The sequence below is a fragment of the Balaenoptera physalus genome (assembly GCF_965194825.1).
Source record: "Balaenoptera physalus genome assembly, chromosome: 7".
Lineage (NCBI taxonomy): Eukaryota > Metazoa > Chordata > Mammalia > Artiodactyla > Balaenopteridae > Balaenoptera > Balaenoptera physalus.
In genome coordinates, this window is record NC_138886.1 from 26,383,714 (window position 1) to 26,405,723 (window position 22,010).

A 22,010-nucleotide genomic window follows, 5' to 3' on the forward strand; every position below is an offset into this window, starting at 1 on the left:
CCATGGGTTTGGACAAATCATCACAGCATGATTTACGATAGCCAAGATATAGAAATAATCTAAGTGCCCATCAGTGCATGAATGGATAAAGAAGATGTGATGTGTATGTATACACACACATACACACACAATAAAATACTACTCAGCAGTATAAAAAGAGAAATCTTGCCATTTGTAACAACATGGATGGACCTTGAGGGTATTATGCTAAGTGAAATAAGATGGAGAAGACAAATGCTGTATGATTTCACTCATGTGGAATATAAGAAAACAACCAAACAAAGTCAATGAACAAACCAAACCAAAACAAACATGTAGATGCAGAGAACAGAGTAGTGGTTACCAGAGGGGTTGGGGGTGGAGGGAGCCAACTATATGATGATGGATGGAAACTAAACTTTTGCTGGTAAGCACACTATAGTGTATACAGAATTAGAAATATAATGTTGTGCACAAGATGCTTATATAATTTTATAAACCAATGTTACTTCAAAAAATTTAATTAACTAAAAAATTTGACCTTAAAAAAAAAAGAGAAAACACTGAATTTTAAGCTTCTCTTTCTTCATCAATGAAACCAAAACCTGGAGCCATATTTGTAAAGCATAATGCCTGTAGATAGCATTGTTCTGTTAGGGACAGCAATCCTTCAAAACAGGAACATTTCTCCAAAACAAAGAGGTCATATACTTAATATATAAAAAGCTCACGCAACTCACTAATAAGAAACCACTGAAACTTCAATAGAGAAATGGGAAAAAAAATAAGTGAACTTAAAAATTTAAAAAGAACTATACATAGCCAGTAAGCATGAAATAATTTTCAAACTCATTTCTAAAAAAATGATAAAGTAATCTCTCCTGAGGACTTACAAGGTTTATATGCATAATCTCAATTAATATAGATGATTAATAAACTTGCTGAACAAATTCAACCTCACCAGTATTTTAAAAAGGACAATTAAAATAATAACTTACAGCTTTTTCTAACAAAATAATGAAGTTTAAAAAAGTATAACAATGCTGGGTAGAGTGTGATTGAATAATCACTCTCAAATATTTCCAGTGAGATATAATTTGTTACCACTTTTTGGAAAGTGTTTTTGCCATATGGATCAAGAGTTTAAAAAGGAACTATACTCTTAGAATTAGTAATTCCACTCTGGGATCTTTTATAGGAAATAGTCAAAAGTATACAAAAGTGCAACTATAAAAATGTTCATGCCAGACTTCCCTGGTGGTGCAGTGGTTAAGATTCCGCACTTCCACTGCAGGAGGCATGGGTTCGATCCCTGCTTGGGGAAGTTCTGCATGCTGCTTGGTGTGGCCAAAAAAAAAAAAAGTTCATTCCAACATTCTTTATAATTTCAGTAAAACTGAAAACAATCTGAACGTCTACTATAAAAGGTTGGTAAATTGCTTATTGGAGTGTACTCACGTATTGGAGTAATGGAGCCCTGTCCATTTTCTTTCCTGGGGTCCCTAATTGTCATCCGATCACTGATCAAGGTACCCGAGGGGTCCAAAGAGAGGGGAACTTTTCATCTTCTCGTTCTGCCCTGGAGAGTAGGGAAACAATTAAGGCTAGATTTACAGGTTGTCTTCTAAGCTTTTGTGCATTTCCGAGGGACAGAAACGTCTTACAGGGAGAAAGGCTGATGGTTAGGCAGGCATGTTTTCATGTATTTACTTTATCAATCCCTTTCTCCTTCTTTTCCTCGTTCTGTCATCCTTTCCCTTGTCACTTCCTCTCCCCTCTTTCTCCTTACCAGGCTCTCCGGGCATTGAATGAATCCTAGGATTTAGGAGAGGGCGCCTGGCCTATGTCTGTATGAGGAAAGCATGTGGGTTATTGCAAATGTTGGGACCCCTTCCCTGTGCTCCTCCAGGCCCCTGTACACAGTTCTGTCACTCTGTATTGTACTACCTGCTTACTTGTCTGCTTTTTCCACTAATTCCTTGAGGACAGGAATGTTGCCTTATTCATCTTGGTGACCCTAGATTTCATATATGAAATTAAATATGTTAATTTCATATATTAAATTGAGAGATTATATAAAATAGTGGTTTAGTTCTGTATTCAGACTGCCTGGGTTTTCATCTTGACTTTGCCATTTCTTAGCTGTCTGACTTTGATACCACACTTATTTGTATCTCAGTTTCTTTATTTGTAAAATGGGATTCATCAAAGCTTCCAGACTTACGAAGTTACTGTATTAAATGCATTAATACATGTAAAGTTCTCAGGACAATGGCTAGAAGATTGTAAATCCTCAGTAAACATTGGCTGTTACTAATATTCACATTTCATAGCAATTATTCTTTTTATAGAAAAATTGCTCTGTTGAGATAAGCAGAGCCTTCCTAGTCAATGAGTTCTAATCACCAGATAATCAGTAAGTTTGTGCACAGAAACGCACATTATTTATCACTTGGAGTTCATTCCAAGTGTTTGCCACAATGTCTGGTAAATAGTAGGTGCTCATTACGTGTTTAATGAGTAGATAAAAATATGGATCGGTTGTAGATATAAAAAGGGGAAAAATTTGTAGCTGCTGTAACAAACATAGTGCCTCGTTTTTGGTGTCTCAATGACTATGGAAGTTCTCTGGTTTGAAATTGGACATATCCCATCTTTTAGGGGGAGGCCACATGGCTTAATGGGAAGAGCCAAGGGGATGGAGTCAAGTGATTTGGCTCTAAACTGGGCTGTGCCACTTAGTAGCTGTGTGACTTCAGACAAGTCACCTAACTGCTTTGGTCCTCTGTGTTCTCCTTCGTAAGATAAGGTTAACATTCCGCACCTCTTGGAGCTGTTATTTTATTGCTGTTATTGTTGTCTCATTTAGTTTTTTGTTTTGTGTTTTGTGTGCACAGTCTTTATTTCAAAGATCTGTTAAAATACCATTGGTTTATTCCTCAGGGCAAGCTCAATGTCCATGCTCTGCAGAAACTTAGGAACTGTTACAGCACTTTACAGAAAAGAGGACAACACTTTAGCTGAAGCCTGCCTGCTGACCATGGAACTAAATATGATCAGGTATGTAGATCACTTACTGTAGTGTATTATAGTTATTCTTATTTCAGACTATTTTATGTTGGTTCACAGGCTCAGTGGTGAGGCTCCTGAAATCTAGTTTTCTGTCTGATAAACAGTGAAGATTGGTGGTCATGAAGCTCTCAGAGGTGACTCGTAACCAAGAACAGGGAGGTTACTCAAATCAGGCCAGTTATTGAATATCAACATGGAAAGAAAATTTGTTACATATGGACTTAACGGAAAGTACGCCTTAATTTACGTCAAGCTGATCCACGAAGCTGCTCCTGAGAGTATGTCTGGAATTGTCTGTGTGATGCATTATATCAGAGATTGTATTCTGATTATATTCCTTTAATTCAATCAAAGGGGTTGCCTTGGGCTGACCTATAGTCGATTGTGACATCAAATCATTGTCGGAGCTAATACACAGAATACAAATGGGGTTTTGTCTTTTGACTTAAGAAGCAAAAACATTTTATTGAGAATACCTGCAACAAGATTGTTATCTAGAATTCTTTGGCTATTTGGAGGGTCCAGGGTTGTCTAGACGGGATTCCGATTTGCAGTTTTTGCTTTCATCAAATACTTCTGTAAGCACTCACTGTGTGCCAGGCGATGTGTGAGGTGCTAGGGACCCAAAGATGAACAAAATACAGTCATATTCTGGCTTGAAGGAGCTCACTCTCATGGAGGAGAAAAACATTAATTTTTAAAAATGTAGTTTTATCCATGTTCTAGCAGAGATGTGTGGAAAGTGCTATGAGGCACAGAAATACGAACAATTATTCATCCCGGGGCATTACAGTGAAGGTGGGACTTTGGGTGGCTCTTGAAGGACAAGTGGGGGCTGACCAGAGAAATAAGAGAGGGGTGTCATTCCTGAGAGAGAAAAGAGCACTGGCTGAAGTAGCATGGAGTGGCGACATCCACCATGTGGGTGGTCGGAGCCCAGAGAACATGGCGGAGCGGTGAGAGAAGGGTGAGGTTGTTTTCCCCAAGAAAGGCCTTCCTCTTAGGAGTTGGTAAGAGGCCAGACAAGAAATTCAGGCACAGCTTTACTGGGGCCCCAGTGCAGAAGTGGGGGAGCGAAAACAAGTAACAGGTTCCCTTGCTCACTCCCTGAGGGTGGGGTGAGCTGGTTCCTTATATAGGGTGAGGGTGGGGGTGTGTCCAGGGGTTGGGCTGAGGGAGGGGGAGCTTAGATGGTTTGCCCACCCCTTTGGTGGTGTTGAGTGCAGGGGGCATGTGCAGTACCCTGTTTTTGCCCCCGACACCCTGTTTTTGCTCCTGGCTCTTCAGAAGTGGCAGTTGAGTTTTTGGTAATTTTGTGTCTTGTCCATAATTTGCCCCAAATGCCCATGCATGCAGTTATTTTTAGTCCCCCATAGTTTCTATGTATTTTGTTACTCGAGGAAACATTTGTCCAGGTGCAAGCAGTGCAGCAAAGGGTCCCAGGTCCCAGTTCCCAGCCTGTCTCAAGGTCACACTGTTGAAGACCTCAACAGGTGACTTTTTGGAAAGTTAAGAAATAGGACTCTAAAATGACGTAAGTAATCAAAGTCTTGCTTACTGCAAAATCTAAAAAAATACTACAAAATTGCCTGAAGTGAAATGGTAAAGTTCTGTTTTTCCTCCCCTGCCAGGCTCCAAATCCCACTCCCAGAGAGAACCATGATTGACAATATTTTTTATGAATGCATCCGTAGATTTTCTATGCATCTATGACCCATATGGGTGCAGTATGTGTGCATTCGAAAACACATTTTTCCAAAAATGGAATCAACATTTATGTACCATTTGCTTTATTGTCTGTGTAAAATTAGATTTTTAGACATCATTCCACATCAGTCCATATATTTCTGTCTTATTATTTTGAATGGCTGTATGGTAGTCCATCATCTAGGGGGGGGCTGCAACTCTGGAAATTTCCACTGACTTTCTTAGATCTCAAGTAAATGTAGTAAGATAATATTGATAATCATTCAAAATATACTTTTGGGTTAAAACCATCCTGCTAGTGGGAGGGGTAATTGTCCTCCCAGGTCTCCTAGAGTTACTCATCTCCACAGAAGTACCATGCTGTTTGGTTTGAACCGGAGTTCTCAGCATTTTTCTGTTCCTAGGATTGTTGCAGAGGAGTTGGTGCTGAGAGCTAGATGTTGAAGCATCCTCAGAGGTTCATCAGGCAGGAAAGCTTAACTCTGCTCTGAGCTGAATGCTGCTGGGCTGGATTCAGGTGGGTGGGTGACTGTTTTCTCATTTTAATCTGTTAGTCAACACACAAGTTTTGAATACTTGTGCCCAGTATCAAGCAGCAGGGAAAACATGATTCCTTCCTTTGAATAACTTATTATCTGGTTAGAGAAACAAGACTCATGAAGCAGTTAGTGTGATCCATTAAGCAGTATGTAAGTGGTGTTGAATTATGTCCTACAGAAAAGCGCTGTAACCACCGCTAAGAAGGATGAGATGAGTGTGGGCTAGGGTAATCAGGGAGGTCTCTCTGGGTTGGGTGAGATGTGAATGGACCTGGGAGGATGAGTAGGACTCCAATAAACAGGATACTGAAGAGGGACTTTCCAGTCAAACCCAGTGCACTGTCATACCCATGCAGTTGATTGATAGGAATATTCAATCCAGTTGTTTGATTAAATAAAAGGAAAGTTCTAAATTTTCTGTCTGTAGTCTTCAGACACCACAGCATCCTACAATTCTCCTTTGCTCATGAGTCACAAATTTCTCCTGGTGAATAAAGAAAATAATAGTCACTTCCTATCATGAAGATAAATTGTACAGTTTTGGTACCGCTGATGGTTATGCCTCATCCCTCCTATTTTCAGACATGTCATCACTCTTATTACCTGGGTTGCTGGAGAACTTTGATTCACTGCTGGTTCTAAAACCAGGGCAAGATGTTATGTTTGATTTTCAGATGTTTTGACAATAATCAGAAGATAGCCCAAGATTTATGAAAGAAGAACTGTCTAAAATGGATAGGATGCTGTCATGAACTCTGGTCCATTGAAAAACCATGGTGTTGGTGACTTCAGAAAAGCCTTTGAGTCCAACTTTACTCCAAGTATTTTCTCAGTGTTGTATTCCCAGGGGATACCTCAATCTTCCGTAGGTTTCCCTAGATGTATGTTTTAGAGATTTCTCTCTTAACCCAGGTTGTGGGAAACCAAGGGAGGTTTTTAAATCTAAGTGGACAAAGGTTCTGAGAGAATGAAGACTACCCTGGGAGTTAGAAGACCTGGTTTATATCCTTCATCTGCCATTTAATTTACCTTATGATCTTGGGCAAGTTACTTCACTCACTTGGAGGGATTAATTTTGTGAAAATAAGAAATGTTGTTCAATTAGGCAGAATGCTGCGTCTTTCTCTAAAACCCTCTCAAAAACACAAGGTTGAACTAGCTCAGGTGTTCTTATCATAGGGAATTGTGGATGAACGTGAGGTCAGTCCTGAACCTCTTCAGTTTTATGCAAAATTTGGTGTACATGTGTATATTTCTGGAGAGAGACTCTATAGCTTTCATTAGATTTCGAGAGAAGTTCATGACTCCCCCAAAGTTAATCACTTCTGGATGATAGAAATTCTAAAGGCTTTCTAAGTTTGCAAATGTTATCCTTCTTTGATTTTCTATCTTTGTAGTAAGACTTATAGAGTAAATATTTTAACAGGGAGAAGGACTGGCAGAAATCCCTTTAAATCACACTTTCTTCACTTTAATCTGAGGCTACTTTCATATCATGGAGGAATATATTTTACTAGAGAATTCTATGCATACCAAAGTCTTATAATTTTTGTTCTGTTAACCTTGGAGTTGTTTATATGCCAACAATGTTTTTTATTACATTATTAACACTGGCTACTCTAAATGACTCTGGGGAGAAAACATTGCTCTTTTGACCCAAGAGTCTTCCCCAGGATTCTCTGTGATCTATCCCTGAATTAAGAAGTTAGGTATTCCAGGGGAAAAATTTATTCACTATCTTACTTTACTTTCCTGAAAAAATGTCTTTTCTGAGTTGTTTACTCTTATTTCCTCAGTGTTTACATTTTTAGATGGTCACTATAAAGCTGTGCATTTGAACAAAGATTCTGTGTCTTCCATAGAAGCAGAATGAAGTCATTGTTCAATGTTACCCAACGTCTCCTATATAAAAACCTCTCCTATATAAATATAGTCAATAAGATCCTTGGGGAAAAAGTCTTTGAAAAATGAATTTGTAATCTTTCTATTAAAAAGTGACATATGCAATTTATTTCCCTTTTTGATTTATCTCCCAGCACTCTCAGAGCTCGTCCATGCTCAAGGGTAATTTGCAAGAGTTTACTCATTATAGGTATTTGCATGCCTCTATCTTCCTATATTCACTCCACTATTATAATTTACAATTTTTGTGGATTATAAAATAATAAGTTTTCATTGAAAAAGAATGTACGGAAGAAAGTAAGAATCATGAATACTCTCATCATTAGGAAAAACACGTGTTAACTTTCTGGCTTCCAGTGTTTCTTTTATGCATAGATACCCTTTACATAATGCTGCAAATTGTATACATACTGTTATATAAACTCCCTTTTTATTATATTAATATTTATAATATTAATATACTATGAGCATTTTCCGTTCCTATTTTCTTTTTTTTAAATTAATTAATTAATTAATTAATTAATTATTTTAATTTTTTTTTTTTTTTACCATCTTTATTGGGGTCTAATTGCTTTACAATGGTGTCTTATAAGTGAATCAGTTATATGTATACATATAACCCCATATCCCCTCCCTCTTGCATCTCCCTCCCACCCTCCCTATCCCACCCCTCTAGGTGGTCACAAAGCACCGAGCTGATCTCCCTGTGCTATGTGGCTGCTTCCCACTAGCTATCTGTTTTACATTTGGTAGTGTATATATGTCCATGCCACTCTCGCACTTCGTCCCAACTTACCCTTCACCCTCCCCATGTCCTCAAGTCCATTCTCTATGTCTGCGTCTTTATTCCTGTACTGCCCCTAGGTTCTTCAGAACCATTTTTTTTTTAGATTCCATATGTATGTGTTAGCATACGGTATTTGTTTTTCTCTTTCTGACTTACTTCACTCTGTATGACAGATTCTAGTTCCATCCACCTCACTACAAATAACTCAATTTTGTTTCTTTTTATGGCTGAGTAATATTCCATTGTGTATATGTGCCACATCTTCTTTTTAATTAATTTAATTTATTTTAATTTTGGCTGCATTGGGTCTTCGTTGCTGTGCGCGGGCTTTCTCTAGTTGCGGCGAGCAGAGTCTACTCTTCATTGCAGTGTGTGAGCTTCTCATTGCAGTGACTTCTTCTGTTGTGGATCATGGGCTCTAGGTACACAGGCTTCAGTAGTTGTGGCTCGCGGGTCTAGAGCACAGGCTCAGTAGTTGTAGTGCACGGGCTTAGTTGCTCCGTGGCATGTGGGATCTTCCTGGACCAGGGCTCGAACCCACGTCCCCTGCATCAGCAGGTGGATTCTTAACCACTGCACCACCAGGGAAGCCCCCTATTTTCTTTAAGAGCATGAATTTTGATGATAGTTTGATATTCTTTAATAAAGATCTACTATTATTTTAAATAATTCTAAGGTTGACATCTTTATGCATAAATGTTTGTTCTCCTTTTTATTTACTTAGAATAAATATCCAGAAGTGGAATTACTAAACTTATTTTAAAGATTTTCATTAATATTGAAAGTTTTCTTTCCATTAATGTTGCAGCAACTTACACTTCACACCAGCAGTGTTTGAGGTTAGCTGTTCCCTCACACCATTGTCAACACTGAGCAGGATTTTTTTCGATTATAAGAAAAATTATAATTCATCAATTATTAATTCATCTAATAGGAAAAAAAGATATATGATTGTTTGAGCTTATGTGTCTTTGATTTTAGTATGATTTGATATTTTAAAACATTTTATCAACTATTTGGAGCTTTCTATATGTGTGAATTGTCTATTGTTGTCCTTTGTCTATTTTTCTGTTGAGGTATTGGCTTTTTTCCTCATTGTTTGGCAAAAGTTCTTTATATATTAAGAATCATATCCTTTTGCCATCTGTCTCGCATATGTTTCTCCCATTTGTCAGTTGCTCGTCCACTGCTGTGAGAGGCATATAGTGCAGGGAGTACAAATAAAGACACCAGAGCTGAACTCTCTGGGTTCACAGCACAACTCAGAAATTACTTAATATCTCTGTTCATCTCCTTCCTGTCTCTAAATTGGGATAATAGTGCTATCTCCCTGATATGTCAATACTTGGAGTGGTGCCTGGCATATAATGTGCACTCAGTTAACACTAACTAGTTTTATCAATTACAAATTTATTTTCAAATACTGTGTTTTATATTGTACTGATTTCATAGTTGTCTTTTATCTTTTTTTGGGGGGGGGATGGAGGGATGAGGAGGGTGGGAGAATCAAAGGAAGGAAAAAAATGCTTGAGTCAGTTCCATTAGCACTTTGTGACAGTTTTGTAAAGAACAAACGATACTTCTCCAATTCCAGGTTTGATTTCCACCCAAAATAAATGAAGGTGCATAGAAAAAGGTAACTCGATAGACTTGGAATGTGCTGGTCATCAAACACATAGGCTTTTGCATCTGTTTAATTGTTTTGTTTTAAATGACAGATGATGTTCCAGTGACCTTTTCCTGTGAGGATCTCAGGACGTCCCACAGGTCTTTAATTTAAGCCTCATCTTTTCCATCCAGGAAATAATGCAAGTAGGGCTCTCTTGCTAAAGGGGAAGAAAATGACAGGTTTATTCATGAAGGAGCTGCCAGTTAGACATCTACCCCAGAAGGACATAGAATAATTTGGCTTGAGACCGGAGACCCCACCAGCTGAAAATAAAACAAATTATGTTCCAAATCTGATTTTGAAATGAGAAGAGCCTCCAGTTTGAAAATAATCACATCCTCTGTATCTTCATCCTCCAAATGAGCACTTTCTTCCATTTTAGTTAGTCAGTGTGCAATGTTCCTTTTATTTCTGTTCTCCAAGTCTTGACATCACTAAAAATAAATGACTCAATTACACTTGTGCATAGGCAGCTGGAAAACTACCAAAATCTTCCCCAGCTCTAAACTGTGTAAACAGAGACACCAGAGGGGGGACAGAGAGATAAAGGAAACAAAAGTGAAGAGTGCAAGAGAATTTTAAAAATAAAAAGTTACACAAAAGAAGGTCCCAGGGAAGAGCGTGGAGTGTTTATTCCACGTCTTGGTTCCCGGTGGCACGCTGCAGTCTATAAACCTCTGGATCCAGGAAGCAAACCAGGTGGAAAAAAAGGATCAAGAAATTTTATAAACACCTTGCAAATCAATGTGTCCAGCCAATACACATTCCAGCGCTCATCCTGGGAAAATGTTGGCAGTTGCCTCAGGATCTTGGGGGCCTCATCTAGAACTTGAGGACTAATGGGAAAAATGGAAACAGAATCCCAGCTGCCCAGCCAGCCCCAAAATACAACCACAAACCCCCATCAGTTTCCAAAGACTGGTCTTTTGTGGTGGCTCTTAGCTCAGAAGGCACAATTACAAAAATGAAATGTTCCAAACGTCCTGTACACCCACAACATTCTTTCTTTTATTTACAGTCTTGGGTGGAAGAATATACTTTGTCTCCTAGTGTCATTTTGCCAGGAAAGAAAAGCAGGTTTGGCCAGCACAAAACCTGGTCGTCTTTATTCCTTCCTTCGTGTAACTCTGGAGAGGAAGGGAAAGGTCAGATCAGCTGTGTGGCTCGGCTGCATCACCCTGTTGTCGAGCTGCGCGTTATCTACATGCTTCCAGGGGAGAACCTCGCTGGAGATGAAAGTAGGTCACCAGGCGGTGAAAGGGGCAGGAGACTTGACCGAGGATAATAAGATGCGAGAGCTGGGTTAAACCTGGGCCCTAGAGTCCTGGGTGCTTCCTCTACACAAAGTTGGCCAGAAAGGAAAAGGCGAGGGTTTCTCCGTGACCTCTCTCTCCTTCTCCTGTTGTCTCTGCCCCTGCTGTGCTCTCGTTGCAATCAGTAAATGAAGTGTCTGTGGGAGCCAAGGAATCTGCGAAGGGACCCGCACGGGCAGTGGCAAAGAGCTTTCCTCTTTTTCCACACAAAGACAGGCCAAAGGGGAATGGTTTAAATTGCTTCCAGCAGGATTTAGGTTCTGCAGGAGGAAAATCTCTCTGAGTATGGTGAGCTTCTGGAATGCATTACTAAGGGAAGCAATGGAATCCACTTCAGAGATCTCTGAGGACGCCCTGGAATGCTAATCTTTCCTTAATGGCTAATATTTTGGTGTAATCAGAGGCGGAGGCATGGATGAGCTTTTAAGTCCCTTTCACTCCTGAGATTTGAGTGTACGCTGGCAGTAGGATGAAATATCAGTTGTCCTGTGACATCTTTAGTATCCACACCCAGCTTCATTTAGATCACCTGAGGCCCTTTGGGCATCTCCCCTACCGCCCCTTCCCCCTCCACCACCACCACTGGTGATTAGGTTTGGGACCTTAGTGTATAGATCTGGTGGTGTCGGGGCGGGGGAGGGGTGATGGGGAAGAAAAGAATCACGTTGAAAACAACAGGAGTAAAAGGACCAGAGAGGGAGTTGGAGCCAAATTTCTAGGAAGTGCTGAAATTTGAGTGAGGGAAATGATGATAATCTATCAGATATGACAAGGGGTAGGAACCATGACAGAACTGGAAAGCAGAGCCAAGGCTCCCAGGCTGGGTAGAAGGAAGATGAAAAGGGAGGATGTTAAGGGCAGGATTCTTACTTATGGGACCTTTGTGACTCCCAGGCTCACCACAGGTGTGTCAAAGGAGTTGAGGAGGAAGTAAATGAATGAATGAAACAATGCACTAAAAATTGGATATTAACAATAGTTAACATTCAGAAATTTACAAATGAATCTACGAATGGCTTCAAAGAGATCTTTATAATAATAAGATAATGATATCACTGGTAGTCCCTTTGAATTTCTTGGGCGAAAGCTAGTGGGTGGAGAATCGGGATGAACTTGTATTTGCTCTCGGAGGTGCTTCACGTGGGTAAATGAGGGCCACGGGTTTGAGAGTTAAGGCCTGGCTCTCCGCGAAGATCCCATAGATGGGTCTGACTGGCAAGGTCATCGCTGGGGAGTAGACAACCGGGTGAGTCGGTCAGGCCCCTTGGAGGTCCAGAGCTTAGTATTAAGATATGCTCATTGGTGCATCTTCATTGTGAGAATATTTGCCTGTGCAGAGAGTCAGTACCTTTTTTGCTTTACTTTTTTCCTCCAGAGCAATTTTGTCATGTAAGAGTGCTCATTTCTACCGATTACTTCGGTAGAAACAACCTGTATGTTTACATGATGGAGTATGGGCTAGCCAACAGCCTGCTTTCCAGTTTGTGAGGTTTTTAAAAAATTTATTTTATTTATTTATTTTTGGCTGCACTGGGTCTTCGTCGCTGTGCGCGGGCTTTCTCTAGTTGCGGCGAGCGGGGGCTACTCTTTGCTGCAGTGTGCGGGCTTCTCATTGCGGTGGCTTCTCTTGTTGCAGAGCACGGGCTTCAGTAGTTGTGGCTCGTGGGCTCTAGAGCGCAAGCTCAGTAGTTGTGGCGCACGGGCTTAGTTGCTCTGCGGCATGTGGGATCTTCCCGGACCAGGGCTCGAACCCGTGTCCCCTGAATTGGCAGGAGGATTCTTAACCATTGTGCCACCAGGGAAGCCTCCGTTGTGAGTTTTGAAAAATACTTTGCCCTTCCTTTATTATTATTTTAAAATTAAATTAAGTTGTTTTAATTGAAGTATAGTTGATTTACAGTATATTGGTTTCACGTGTACAACATAGTGATTCAATATTTTTATAGCTTATACTCCATTTAAAATTATTATGAGATATTGACTATGTTCCCTTATACTGTATATTACATCTTTGTATCTTATTTATTTTGTACCTAGTAGTTTATACCTCTTAATCCCCTCCCCCTATTGTGCCCTTCCCCCATTCCTCTCTCCACTTCCAGTTTGCGAGGTTTTTTTTTTTTAACATCTTTATTGGAGTATGATTGCTTTACATTGTTGTGTTAGTTGCTGCTGTATAACAAAGTGAATCAGCTATACATACACATATATCCCCATATCTCCTCCCTCTTGCGCCTCCCTCCCTCCCACCCTCCCTATCCCACCCCTCTAGGTGGTCACAAAGCACCGAGCTAATCTCCCTGTGCTATGTGGCTGCTTCCCACTAGCTCTCTATTTTATATTTGGTAGTGTATATATGTCCATGCCACTCTCTCACTTCGTCCCAGCTTACCCTTCCCCTTCCCCACGTCCTCAAGTCCATTCTCTACGTCTGCATCTTTATTCCTGTCCCACCCCTAGGTTCTTCAGAACCTTTTTTTTTTAGATTCTATATATATGTGTTAACATACGGTATTTGTTTTTCTCTTTCTGACTTACTTCACTCTGTATGACAGTCTCTAGGTCCATCCACCTCACTACAAGTAACTCAATTTCGTTTCTTTTTATGGCTGAGTAATATCCCATTGTATATATGTGCCACATCTTCTTTATCCATTCATCTGTTGATGGACACTTAGGTTGCTTCCATGTCCTGGCTATCATAAATAGAGCTGCAATGAACATTGTGGTACATGACTCTTTGAATTATGGTTTTCTCAGGGTATATGCCCAGTAGTGGGATTGCTGGGTCGTATGGTAGTTCTACTTTTAGTTTTTTGAGGAACCTCCACACTGTTCTCCATCGTGGCTGTATCAATGGACATTCCCACCAACAGTCAGTTTGCGAGTTTTTGAGCTAACAAGCAAAGAGAAGTGGTTAGCCTTCCTTTCCCTTGTATTTCACAGTGACATTCATGCAAAATTGTCTTTGTACCATGAACTAGGCTGTGGCAAAGGGAGTTGAGGATGAATAAGACGGCGTTCCTGCCATCACAGCAATCCATTCAGGAAGAGCTGTTCGCTTGCATCAGGGCTTGTGTGTGGTGGAAGCCAGGCAGAGAGGACAGAGGGACTGAAGCCACCGGTGATGAGCAGCATGACTCCTGGCGTCACATTTTGTTTGACTAAGACACTGATTTAATGAGAGAATGTAATCAATGGAGGCGAGTAGAAGGCACAACCCTTGGAGAGAGTTGGTTAATACTATCCCATTTGCCTTCCTTCCCCAAAGGCAGACTTTTAACTGGAATACTTGAAGCCCCATCGTTCTCTAAGATGAAGAACGAGGAGCATAAAACCAGTCTTCAACCACAGCAGCTCTAAGGCACCAGGTAGATATTTAAGCTTGGGTTTCTTTCCTTGATGCCTGTCATCAGAATGGCTTTAAGGCAAGAGGCGCTGCGATTTTCCTGCTCCTCGGGAATGGGTGGAGTGACATTATGGTTGAACAGCAGGGATGATGTTAATGACCCTGGGCTGGGAGTTGTTGAACTGGTGGTAATTGTCTGAATCCTGCCACTGACATTTCTAGGAAGGAATTTTGGCCCTGATGAGTTTGGCTGCAAAATGGTGGTAAGATAACCTTCCCTTCCCCCTTCCCATTTTCAGCTCCTCTGGGGAAGAGGAAAACCCCAGACACCAGCTTTCTGGTAACATGAGAAGCTTCCCATAACCATGTACTATAAATTATAATAAGCACGACCCTTCTCTTTCTCTTCCTCTTTGTTTCGCTCCCTGAGCAATATTGTAAGAGTCTACACAATCTCATAAGGGACTTGGCTGGCGATCAGTTGAGAGACTGTTCCTTTGGCAGCAGCTCCAGGCGACTAGACTAGACTAATGTATTCCTTTTTGCTTAGTTTTTACAAAATCGCCTTATGGTTCTACGCAGCTGAGCGGCTGGAAGAAGAAAGCCAAGCGCAGAGAAAGTTAAGGCACACACTGGCAAAGCCACTCAGCTAGTATTATTTCACCCATGTTAAGTCACGGGGCCGGACACATGCAGCAGAGCTGCCGTCCCCTCGGGATGTGGCCTCTGGGCAGTCAGTGAGGTCCAAGGTCTCTGGTTGACCCAGAGGCAGCTGGGGCTGTGATGAGTCTCTCCGGAGATAAAGTGTTCTGGGCTGACTTTGTTTTCTGTGTGGCACATCCCCCCTCTGACTCCACCTTTGGTCTTTCGGGATCTGGCTGTGTTGGGACTGGAGGATACACTTTGCACAAACACCCCTGGAAACAAAGACCACCCACCAGTTTGCCCAAGTGAAGCTATTTGTAAGGCCATTTTTGCCTCTCTTGGAGTCATAAGAAATGAATTTTCTTAATTCCAACACTAGCCACCCATGTGATCTAGGGCACGTTGTAAGATTTTTGCTTCCAAATCTCTTATTTATAACAGGATGGGGGAGGCAAATGATCTCTAATTTCCCTTGTTGCTCACTTAGAAAGAGCCTATGAAACCAAGTCTTATTTTCTGGAAGATGCATTACAAGCAGATGAAAACATTTTCCCCACCTCCTGAAAAACAAATAAATACATAGAGTCTTATCAAAACTTAATTGAGGTTTCTAATCATGATTTTAAATTTTGTTTTGTAGAAAGTGAAATAAATTCAGACCAAATGTATCTCACATGAAAGAAGTCAAGCTTAGTAAACTGAAGTGAGATGGGGCAGCCTGCATGAGTCTTGCTCTGAGGCTGGGCCACATCCACAGATGCTGCAAGAAAGTTCAGTCCAGCATAAAAGCAAGGCCCACAGCATATGCATGTCTGGCTCTAATGGCCTCTCAAAGGCTTCTTTGCTTGCCCCATGTACTAGATAGTTCATTAAGAGGACAGCTTCCGTGCATGTCCACAGTTTTAGCTCTCAAGCTCTTACTCTGAATTGTTCAGTGATGCCATTTTGTTGTGGACCCATCCTGCTACTAACCTTGGTACTTATCTTTTGTTTCTGTACTTGCTTCACCCTTTGTACTTGATGGTGAGTATAATGGTCCCAGCTGAACTTCCTTCTGTAAGACTTATTTCACCCAGATACTCTGCTTTAGGCCTCCTTGGTTGAACCTGGCCTTGGTCTCTCCCCGTGTGAGCTCTGCCACCATGGGCATGACACTCACCAGTTTTAGCTGACTTCCTCGTGCAGCTCCTGAACATGGTCATAGATAATAGGTGAAAGAAGTGCAAACGGTTAGAATCAAGGGTCTCAGAAGATTTTAACAGGGTTTCTGATGGATCAGCTGAGAACACAGAGCAGGTGATACTCCAAATTCAAGGTGTATAATGGGAATCAAGGATGGATAGTAGGGACCCAGCTACTGGACTAGAGTTCAGAGTTTGGGCTCTAGTTCCCAATGGTTATGATGGTGAGGGTTCAAACAGGATCAAGGTTCTCATGGCTCCAGGGATCCTGCAGGCCTATAATAGTGACACCTATTAGAAAACCTTAACACATCAGCGTTTTCACTTACCGGGCCATAATTGTTATGTTCCAGGTAAGGAATTCTAGCCACGGCGAGGTATTCTGCAGACAGTCTGCAATCTCTGAAGAAATGCAGTGGTGACCGTTAGTCTGTTGCTTGGTACCTACTGGGGCTCTGCTCCTTTTACCTTGCCTTTCACTGCAGGTGGCAAGTCTATCTCACCTGGTCCAAATAAAAGCCTAACTCACCCGGTCCATTTTAAAGCAGGTCTTAGAAGTTGTGATATTTTCAGGCTTTCTGGGCCAGGTCACCTCCATGCAGTCAAGGTTTCCTCTTGTGAAACAGCCAGTAGAAGGGTTGTCACTGAGGGGAGTGAGTTGAGCTATAGGTGAGAGAGTCGGACAGCATAGTGGCATGGGGGCGAGGCGGGAGGAGTCTAGTGCATGAGCCAGGAGTGAGTTGGGGAGATGGCACTTGCTGGGGACTCAGTAAGTACTTGGGAATGAATACAGGAGGAAACCATTCTTTCCAGTTTTTCCCAGACTCGGGATGAAGGATTAAGGCTAACGATTCAAAGTGACATACCCAGTTGTGGCTGAACTATCCACAGAGGTGACTCAGCGCTGAGTCCTATGAGAGGCTACTTTGCATTTCTAACCCCAGTTCTGGTTGGTCTTTCGGGGCAGGTTGAGTTGTGGGGAGGAAGAGGTGTGAGGAGGCAGAGTTGCATGCTGGGTAGGGCTTTGCAGGGCAATGTTTTTCACAGTCAGCCTGTTTCTGGCAAGAGGTATTACTTTCTAGGCAAGTGTCTATTTGCTATGTTGATCTAATACAACATTCACTTCTGAAACAGTTGTGCTCATTTTGCCAATTTTCCAAACTTAAGATGGGAATAGAGTTAATAATGTAATGGAGGCATTTTGGATGGTGAAGCGCTGCTTAAAAAATGGCCACATGTGTATAATTTTCCACTTGCTTCCTAAATTCCTATGCCTGGAAGGAGCCTTAGAAATCACAACCTCTTGTTTACAAACAAGAAAACTTAGGTCAGGAGAAGGAGAGGATTTGTTCCAGGTTACATGGTTATTAAGGGAAAAGGCAGGATCAGAGTCCAAGACCTCAGACTTTCAGAAAGTGCTGTTTTAACCCTATTCCAATCTTTTAATACATGAATGGATGCCATTGAGGGATTTTTAGAGACGGCTTTAGCATCAGGGAGCAATCAGCTTTGCTCCAGCACAGACCATGGCTTTGTCTCGGTAGGCAACTACAGCCATGTAGAATCGTGGTCTTTTTTTTTTTTAGGGGGGTTTCAAAAGGTTTGACGAAGCAGTGGGAAGCTTTATTTCACCTTATATTATATATTATATATATATAATATGTATCTTATCTTATAAGTGGATGGTTCATCTTATATCATCTATTTTATGCTATGATATTATTTATCATAATAAGCTGATTCATTCACAAAGTGCATTCCACAAGTACTTGTGAATGACGATCAGCACCATTTTAGGTACCAGAGGGTTTAATGGTGATGAATAAGGCACCCTCAATCCTTGTTCTTATAGAGCCTTCAGCCCAGTAAAGGATCTGGAAAGCTATTTTTAAAGTCCCACTTCATTGTTCCTATCCAAAGTCCCCTGTAGACTATATCCTTGTCCAGCTCCCTGCCGTGACATTCTATTAGATAAAACACACTTCAGAAGAGTGAAACACTTTCCCCAAATTTAACCCTTGGTCAAATCTTTCTTGGAGAAGCAGCTCTACTAATTCAGAAAGCAAAGCGAGAGGAGTTTGAAAAGCCTTAAATGTCAGGAAAGTATGGAAACTGCTCACAGCAGGAAAGTGACTTGTTCAAGACCTCAAATATTGGTAAAGCCAGGAAGAGAACCAGATTCCTAGGCTCTTATCTTGTTTCTCTTTTACAAGAATGAAATCTTCTAAAAATTGAAAAACATTCTAAAAATTCAAAAACATTCCTAAAAACTGGAGTCATTCCTTTATACAAAAGGAAAATCTACTGAAAGGACCACATCATTTGCCCCCAATGAGTCTATTTGTTTCCTGCTCTTACCCTAGGACTTGGCAAACTGCCTTGTACAAAGTAGGCACTCAATACGCTTGTTACAAATGAACGAATGAATGACTGTTATGGACATTCATGTAAAGTATTAACTTACATTGATTATTCATAGACACGTATGAAGCACAGTTTGGAAATTCACCCATGATGCCCCTAGAAGAGCTTTGTGTAGGACTTTTGAAAATTCTGTTACATTCCACAGGAAAGGGAAATGAAGGCTATTTCTATGTAGTTTCTCTCTCCATAGGTGAAATTGAAAATGGGTTTTGATGTAGAGTGACAGGCTGGTCTCCAAGATATTTGTTATAAGATCACCTTCAAACTGACTTTTACTTTCTGAAGAGAGGGTAGGAGTAGTAACGTCTTCTTTTAAACACTGGTCAGTCTGGGAGAAACAGAAGGACATTTGAAGGGAATGGAGAAATATAGAAAAAAGGAGAACTATGTTAGTATATTACTATCTACAAAACATTTAAACAACCACTGCCTCATATGATACTTAAAAGCAATTCTGTAGATGCTATTATTATTCCCATTTTACAGATGAAGACACTGAGGCATAAGAGTATAAGCTAGGAAATGTCAGGGCCTGCACTCAAAGCGAACTCTCCTGACTTTAGGGCTGGTGCTTTTTCAAGCATCTCACCCTTCTTCGTACACGTGGCAATATCACGGCCACCTGCACGCGTACAGGCTTTCATCCATGAATCACGACATGGGAGATTTTGTGGTGAATCTGTCTTAAAAATGATGGATGCTGTACATTGGTGCACATTCCCTATTTTAGTTGACAGCATCACCTTGTGGATGAAAATACATCTGGTGTGTGTTTTTGTTTGTAAATATATGTATACTCTGTCGATTAGGGGTAATGAGCCAAGCTATTATGCTGTCAATCAGAAGTGTTTCGGTGTTGAAACTTCTTTTCCAGCGTTTATTTTTTAGTAATCAACTATTAAAGAGGGAACAAATAATAATATTTAACTGATGAGTGAAGAGAATGAAGGCTGGTTTGTTTCTGGCCATCTTGGTTAAAACTTACTGCTGTTTTGCCTGCTTCATTAATTTTTTTTTTTTGAAAAGTGAGAATTAGAATATATAGTATTTGTGGCTTTGTGGCAAGAACTAAAAGAGCAAAGTAAAATAATAGCATCTTAGCAGAATCTCACTGTTTAAAACAAAAGAATGATAGGGCCTCAAGTCCAAAAATCTTGAAGTTCTGCCATTTCAACTTTGGGTGATTTTAAAACTTTCTTAGCCCCAGTTTCTTTATCTCTAACATAGGGAAAATAATGTCAAGCTTGTGGAATTGTCATCAAATGCCTGGTAACCTGGGTCCATATTTTGAAGATTATAAGCGAGTCCCTGCATTCAAGGGCAAGGAATGAAAACTCTAAGACATCTACCCAGTGCAGACAGAATCCCCAGCACCCAAGCAAAAATGTAGACACATTTTAGCAGGACTCTTGGATAGTTTGGGTTCTTTTGCTGCTGCAGTTTTTGGTTGACAAATGGGCTCATAAAAATATTTTTATTATCAACAGTGAGAAATGACAAATACCCTGATTATTTTCCCCAAAGGTTTCTCAAATGAGAACAGAAAACTAACAACCCAACTTCTCGGTAGCAAAGTAAGGGCAGCTTATTCCAATGAATAGATTATTAATAATTATAATAGATCATAATTAATTATTAAATTTAATAATTTGAGAATTATTAATTTGAATGGCTATTTGATAGAGAATTTAGCAATCTCCATTCCATTACATGTGATGTCTTGATGAAATGTTTCCTTCAGAAGTTTCATTGGAACAAAGTTTTGTTTTTTAAAAAAAATTTTTTTCCCCTTTTCTTGTAAGAGAACGCCTTATTGGGCAATCCATGCACAGCGGGAATGGATTATAAATAATGTCTCCTGGTCATAGAATCTGAAAAAAGCCGGCCTCCTTAGCTGTACACCACACCAGCCTCTCCGCAGACTGCCAACCTCCCTCCCTGCATCCCCGCATCCCCCATCCCCTCCGTCCCCCCCCCCCCCCACCCCCAACATCCGCCCCCAGCCCAGCCCTCATGCTGAAGGTCTTCAGGGCAAACTTTCCGTTTGAATTTCCCGGCTTTTTGTCAGTTTCTGTCAGAGCCCTCGCCACCTTCTTCCACTGCCTGCAGGGCTTTGTTTTCCCTTCCCCTGCATTTGCTCCCTGTTAGCCCGTGTCCCGTGCCGGCGCATTTACAGTAGGCAGAGCGCTGCTGACAGATGGTGGGGGGCTGGGAGTGGGGCTGCCTTGGCGCCGGGCCAAGGGATGTGCCTCCCGCCGGAATGCGCAGCCCAGAAGCTCCTCCTTGAAGCCTCGTCCGTTTGGTTTGGTTCTGTGGGCGTGTTTGTGTGTGCCCGTGCCCACGTGGCATGTTTTGTTGTGGTGGTGGCGGCGGTTGTGGCTGTTTTTGTTGTTGTTTGGGCCAATGACAACAGAAGCCTCGCTGGCTGGCTGCTGCTTTCTACTCTTGGCAGTTTCCAGACTCCCAGACAGGAAATTCTCCTAACGTTTGCAGCTGTGAATTGGCCCATTTTTCTGGAAAGAGGATAAAGAAAAGAGTTCTGTGGGATCTTTTGCTTCTCTCGCACAAGCAGGGACGCGTTGCATACAAACAGGGACCTGGTGGGGGGGGAGGTGGGGGGGGGAGGGAGAGACTGTGCCCTTGGAGCATGCGCAGTGCTGTTCCCTGCGGCTTGATGTCGGGCTGCCCGGCAGGTGACACTGCCTTGGGTCCTGCTGGGGTTTCGGCAATTTGAACCCATTTGACAGCCAAGAGAGACTCCTTTCCATTCATTCCTTCAACAAATATTTAGAGCTTGCTCTGTGACTGGTGGTTTGCTGGGGGTTGAGGATACACCAGGAAACAAAACAGATAAGGTCTGCAGCTCATGCAACTAACAGCTGGGTAGACAAAGTGCAAGTAAGCAAACACATATCACAATCACACCCTTTTGGCAGTGTTTTCCATGCACCTTAATAGGCTGCCATGGTAGAGAATGATGATTGTAATGATAATGATGATGGTGATGATGATGATGGTGATTCACAGTTTTTAATGAGTACTTCTCATATGTTAAGCACTGTTCTGAAGGCATTTCTCACTTAAACTTCATAATAACTCTATGGGGTAAATATTATGCAAATGGGCATTTGGGGGTGGTCAGGAAGGCCTCTCTAAGGAGATGAAATCTGAGCTGAGATATGGAGGATACAAAGGAATCAGCTGTTTAAGGAGTCAGGAGGAGGGAATAGCAAGGACAAAGGTCCTGAGGTAGAGAAGAGCTTAAGTGTATTCAAGTCATTGAGAAAGACCTATGGGATAGGGTGTAGAAGTAAGACGGTGACTGGAGTAGAAATTGAGGAGACTGGGGTGCTGTGGGATAAACTTGGTGAAGTAGTCAGGGCCCTTGTGAGGACTGTGTCATGGAAAACCATATAAGAATGGGAAGCCGTTGTTGGATTTAG

General features: G+C 41.4%; 1 long non-coding RNA gene across 1 annotated transcript in view; it reads left to right on the forward strand.

The window, feature by feature from the left end:
* The window catches only part of LOC309665086, a 117,067-nt gene that overhangs the window by 89,946 nt on the left and 5,111 nt on the right, over window positions 1-22,010 (forward strand). The window contains exons 2-3 of the long non-coding RNA XR_014266205.1: window positions 2,923-3,043; window positions 14,240-14,339. This is a non-coding gene — a long non-coding RNA (uncharacterized lncRNA). The remainder of the gene's footprint in view (window positions 1-2,922; window positions 3,044-14,239; window positions 14,340-22,010) is intronic.